The following is a 5530-nucleotide window of genomic DNA, read 5'->3' as shown; positions in this document are numbered from 1 at the left end:
GTCTTGAAGGAACACAAAATTGTATTGTACAATGTCTCTCTTCATGGGAGAAACCATAATACAAAGCCTTTTGGAGGGGGGACCGGCTCCATGCAAATCCGGTCCTCAACTATTGTCAATAGCTTAATTTCTCTCTCTTTTGAAAGTATTGTTCATGCTATCTAACTAGTTGTTATGCTTTTTGTTGCTCTGCCCACCCAAGCACTCTTGTAATTCTCATTAGGAATCTATTCTAATGAAATGCCCACTATGTTCATGATAGTTTTCGCTACACACAAGTTTTTAGGCCATTAAATGTTACATATGATTTATCATATGGTACATATATATATATATATATATATATATATATATATATATATATCAAGGTATATGTACAAGATCCATATATACACTCGGGGTTGTCAGAACGACATTTGGACATGCCGACATACAAAGACGCTCGTGGTGGAAAAACTCGACATCCTCTTTTTGAAGGAGCACAAGGATTATGTTGAAATTTGGTAAAGGCACCAAGTAGGCAATTACTAATGGGACTCTATGCTAGAGTGATATTTTTGTCAGCCCATTTTATGGTGACCTTTGAATAGGCATTCTACACTGGATTCTTCGAGGTACAAAGCAACCTCTTCTCCATGCTGAACATTGACCTGCGGAGCAGATTTGTAGCTTTCATGCGCATGGAGATAGAAATTCCACTCAAGGATGTCTTAGCAGATGCAGAGCTTGCAATGAGAATAAAGAAGTTTCAGAAGGGGCTAGAGTACCTACAAGAAAGACCAAGGCCATAAATAGGTGAGTTCAAACAAGCAGTGCACGAGGACGTGCACCGAATTAGGTGTGTGGGAGTGTTTGCGGGAGCGGCAAATGAGACAAGGAAGCGGTTACGGGAAAGGATGTGGGAAAATATATATGGATCTTTTTCAATTATTCTTGTTTAAATATGAACCCTCATGAAAATTTGTGCACACCTTAAGTGTTTAATTAGGTAACCAACCTGCAATGACTGTTCAAATAAATAAAATGACCTTAGGGTATGGAATTTAAGTAAATAAAATCACCTTAGGATGTGGGAGGGTAAGAAGATAAGATTGAGCCCATGAGGCATGTCAAGCTGGGAAAGAGAAAGTAAACTTTATCATATTTCCTATTGGTCAGAAAAGGGGCCAAAGTGGGCTACCTGGAAAAGTTAATTAGTGAGGGGGCCTAAGTAATTAAAGAATATGGTAACTTGAATGTGATTGGTCAGAAAAAGGGGGCTAAGGAGGAAAATATCAAGTTGGAGGTCAAAGAGGTCAGATTTCACCTTGTAGGCTACAAGTTAAACCAATTCTAAAAGTAGGATAATCACAAAAGTGCACCATTTTGACATCCTAGTAACCTATATAGTCATTGCCCACTCAGTCTACCAAGTGTGCTCCACTTGCCTACTGGCAATCCTAGTAGGTGGTCCGGTCATACGAGCCCAGATTTCTATAAATAGGTCTTTCCCCACACTTAAAAATTTTCATAGCTTGAATCCTACCCCAAGCTTGAAGGAAGGTCATCACCTTGCAGAAAATATTGAGAATATTTTACTTACATAGCGAAATACTGGCGTGGTAAATTAAATTAAAGGTATGATATTTGCTCCCTTCCATTTATAGCTTGCCACATCTAGAGTGTCTTGATGAGGAGGAAAATCAACGAAGTTGCTTGTACAAGCATGCATGGCATTCATTTTTTGGACTGATTTCCCTTGTGGCATGCCATTGAGCAAAGCATTGGGTTTATGTCAAGGGTTATGCCACACTCTACTATAGATATTCATCGCATTTTTTGACGATGCGTCCCCCTTCTATTTATGTATGTGTGCACCTATTGTGGCACCGCTATACCTATCATAAGCATGCGTGTATGTATACATTTCCTATACATGTGTTTGTACGTGAGTTAGCATAATTACATTGCTAACATGCTGTTACCTTTTGGTACGTTAGTCATGTCTGGTGTATTAAGTAGTGGTTTTCTACGTATCCGGCGTCTGATTGCACTTGAGGCAAGTCATGTATACAACAACTTACATGTCAAGCTCTCATCGACATCAACACATGGTTAGACACGAGCTTCTCCATTATGGTGTTATGTGCGAAATTCATTAAGTCCTTCCTTCAACACCTATGTACATATATAGAGTAGTGAGTACATAAAATTGCAAACCAGACAAGCTCAACATCTTCATAAGGAAGCTTCAACCACCTTAACACACCAAAATTCCCACTTGCTGGATTAAGACAACATCATGAGGCACCACATACCTAACTACTTGCAGTGGGGGATGGGGAGGCACTGCATACCTAGCTATGTGTGTGCAAGTGAGGCACCACATACCTAGCTACATGTGGTGGGGGAAACTTCCAAACACTTCTTATGCTACCTCTTCAAAGGCATAAGAAGTGTTTGGCAGTTGGTATTTGTGCTTCTACTATGTTAGAATAAGAGAATTAGTCAAAAATTAGCTATTTTTAGCTAAAAGTGGAGCACATGGAGTCGGATGGACATATGGGTTCATTCATTTGTGAAGCCTATGTCAACCTCTTCAGTTCAAGTACTCAACTTCATCTAATGGATTACCAAGTTACCAATAGAAATTTTACCCATCATGTGGGTACGAGAAATGTTAAATATGTTAATGTTCATGGGATTTTCGGTACAAAAGCGTCGATATTGGCGCCAATATTTGCATCAAAAAATGCATCCCATACCCTCAATAGATCATGATCACATAAGAAATGCTCATTAAAATCTTACTTATTTTCTAAGCACAATATACTCTAATCTCAAAAGCGCATCTTTCCAAAAATATGTGGCTTTGTCTTTACAATAGTAAATCAGGAACAGATCTTTCTATTGTTCACTTAATGATCTTCAATGAATTATAAATGATGAAAGATCATAGATAAAATTAGAAGTGATTATTCTAATATTTTCCAAGCTAATATATTAAGGGATTATATATCAAAAATTATATTAATCCAAAAGTACATGATTTCGGGCTATACATGACTCTATGAATGCATAAATGCATGCTTATGTAGCTTGTGCTTCCACAAGAACACTCCAATCAAGTAAGACTTTTTATAGCCTACGTCTATTTTTTAGGAGTCTTGATTTTTTTGGCTATTAAACAAAAATGACTGGTCAATATATTTACCCAAGTTTGCCCAAATTTTGGGACTTTAGGAGAAAGATTCGCTAACATTTTAGGTAGAAGATTAGCATTAAGGGTGAGGATGGCTAGACCAGCTATCGAAAGACGCAATGCTTGTTGGGAAATGCCATCCATCTTTAAAAATTAAAAGGTAATGGCTTCAAAAAAATTTAAAAGGTATTCCTAATTTAAAGATTCTCTCAATAACAACAAAAACAATGTGCTATCCTATAGCATGCAAAAACGGGCGTAATGACGAAACATGTAGATTTGCAACAGTATTGGTTGGATTTGAGAAGAAAGGATATAGCATTGAACGAGAGAGAGAGAGAGAGAGAGAGAGAGAGAGAGAGAGAGAGAGAGAGAGAGAGAGACAGAGAGAGAGAGGACTTTAAAGAGAAAAGAAAGTTAGAAGAAAATGAAGGAGAAGAGAAACACAGATGGACCAATGGGCAGTCGAACACCTCTTTATATGGATACAAAAAGTCTTTTGACTTTCCACCTTCATATGTCTTTTGACTTTCCACTTTCATGTGTCCTTTCATTTCCTAAACTCACCCTTTACTTATGCGCTTAAGATGTTTCCAAATAATTTTTATTTTTTCGAGATTGGGTAGACCTAATTGTGCTTTCTAATATTTGACTTCATAGATGTGTTGTGCATGCCTTGCTCATTCCAAATATACTTTTGACTTCATAGATGTGTTGTGCATGCCTTGCTCATTCCAAATATACTTTGATTTGTAACATTTATTGGTGTGACCTGCCATCTTACCTCTAAGAAAGAATGGTTAAAATCTTAAACCAATCTCCCAAACATTTGATATCCGTTTTGGCAATTGAAGAGTGTTCAACATGCTATTGGTGTTGGCTCCGAAGAATGCTATAGTTCAATTGATGGTGATAGTAATAGTAATTGACAAACGCTTTCCAAGCTCATTGTCACCATCATATTGGTTCAATGTGCCCTCCAATACCCAACAAAATGGGTTGGCAGAGCGCAACTCTCCTAGATGCTGCACGGAGCATGATAAAACTTTTGGGAAGAAGCGGTCTCTATTGCATGCTATATACAAAACAAAGTTTTCTCTCATAGTATTAATGTTATTCCATATGCCCTATGGTTTGAAAGACCTCCAAATTATTGCAATTTGAGAGTCTTTGGCTCTAATACATATGGTGTATGCTTTTGTTTCACTTGACAACCACAAAATAAGCTAGAAGACCATGCCATGAAGGCCCTGTTTGTTGGCTATGATCGGGAACCTCATGGTGTCAAAGGTTAACCCATATTTGGTCTGCCAGTTCTTCTACAACCCACAACCTCCTCTTTGAAGAAGCCTCTCTGCTCTCCATTCCCAATTATGCAATAGGTCAAAATCCTCACTACCTCCTGTACCTGGTCCCTCTACCGGTTCTTGCACAACCGATCGTGATCCCTCCTTTACAGCCCTTCATACGAGTGTTCCTACATGGTCACAACTGCAATGTCCTATTCCATGCAATGGCTCTCCTACACATACAAGTCATATCTTACGCTCTTCTTAGGTTTCCACTTTTACTCGCCTTGATTACACTCATGTTACACCACCTCGACGAACCTAATCACTTGGGGGAACACGCATGTAAGATCCACTCATGGCCGTCGACATAAAACCTCAGTTGTCCCATCAGAAAGTCTTTAAGCAATTCCATCCTCTTTCAACGTGGCCTCTCCACCCCATTAGGGCCACAAGTGAAAAAAAAAATGGGCCCTTTAAGAAAGGATATTCCAAAAAAGTTGGGGGAATGGTAAATTTTTTGCAAACGAGCTCCAAATTTATCGGAGTTTGCAAAGGTAGATTGTACTCATCAAGAGCTTTTTGGTGATATATGGTTCAATAGGGTTTGGATGTGAGGGAAGGATATTACACAAAAGATTCTTTTTGCCCTTAGGAATCAAAATGTCATATTTAGATTCCTAGGGCAAGAACAATCTTGTGTAACATCCTTCTGTCACACTCTCTCACCTACCCCTGAGAGAAAAACGTAATTCTTTCTCTCTCTACTCTCTATATGTCTCATTCCTTCCTATATGACCACAATACCACTCAAATCTATCATTCTCTCCCTCTCCTAGGCTCATATCTACTCATTCTTTCTCTTTTCATCTCAATCTCTCTTCTTCTTCTTGAAGCAACCTGCTCTAACTCCCCGCTGCTTTCTTCTACATCCTTGCACACACACACTCCCTCCTGAGCTGAGTCCTACTTATTCTCTCTCTTCTGAGATTAATCTCTCTTCTTCTTGAAGCAAGAGTTTATCATCACTTGCTCCAACTCTCTTTGATTTCTCCTTTAT

This window comes from Adiantum capillus-veneris, chromosome 24 (genome assembly GCF_014529385.1).
Source record: "Adiantum capillus-veneris isolate H3 chromosome 24, ASM1452938v2, whole genome shotgun sequence".
Taxonomy (NCBI): domain Eukaryota; kingdom Viridiplantae; phylum Streptophyta; class Polypodiopsida; order Polypodiales; family Pteridaceae; genus Adiantum; species Adiantum capillus-veneris.
Note: the sequence above shows the minus strand (reverse complement) of the source record.